Below are 725 nucleotides of genomic sequence, written 5' to 3'. Positions count from 1 at the left end.
CTTTATCGAATCTATAACGGTTATTAAGTTTTGGTTTTGTTCATGAGGAATTAAACTGAGGAATTAAATCTTTAGCAGCAGTATTAATTACTTATATTTTTAAGCATATATAAAGTCGCTGTCAAGTTTTTGGTGTCGTTGCCGGGGATCGAACCCAGGTCACCCGCATGACAGGCGGGAATACTGACCACTATACTACAACGAGTTTTAATTCCTATCCTTCGTGGAATTAAAAAAAGATTGAAAAACAAAATAATACTCACCACTATAAATGTTGTGTTTGTTTAATGTTTTAGTTTTGTACTTATTTCAAAATTTCATTACACAGAAATTTCTCCAATTATTTATATGTGTAGAAAACTCCTAATATTACAGACCAGGTGTAGTAGAAATTTTGAGAAGGATTGCAAAAATTTCAGAAAGATAAAAGTGCCTAAAATACTAAGGTATGATTTATATTTAGAGTTTTTCCTTCTGTCTGTATTATTTTATATTGAAAAATTTAAGTTTGGGGGAGGAAAGAAAAAGATTAACTATTAGATGTCCTTTATTTAAATATTTTCAAAAAATTTTTATATGATTTTATATAGTGAATTTAATTCAGTTACAGGTAATTATATTTTGTAGCTATTTAAATATTATGGTAGATTTAAAGGAATATTTTTGTAATGAAAATTAATTTTGTAACTTAAGATATTTAGTATAAGAGAATAAGATTATAGTTA

At 26.6% G+C, this 725-nt stretch overlaps 1 non-coding gene across 1 annotated transcript; it reads right to left on the bottom strand.

The window, feature by feature from the left end:
• Positions 1–133: 133 nt before the first annotated feature.
• TRNAD-GUC lies at positions 134–205 on the bottom strand. Its single transcript has one exon. It is a non-coding gene; the product is annotated as a tRNA-Asp (tRNA).
• Between the last annotated feature and the right edge of the window lie 520 nt (positions 206–725).

The sequence above is a fragment of the Phalaenopsis equestris genome, unplaced genomic scaffold (assembly GCF_001263595.1).
Source record: "Phalaenopsis equestris unplaced genomic scaffold, ASM126359v1 Scaffold202574, whole genome shotgun sequence".
In the NCBI taxonomy this organism is placed as follows: Eukaryota; Viridiplantae; Streptophyta; class Magnoliopsida; order Asparagales; family Orchidaceae; genus Phalaenopsis; species Phalaenopsis equestris.
This window is presented reverse-complemented; position numbering and strand designations above follow the sequence as displayed.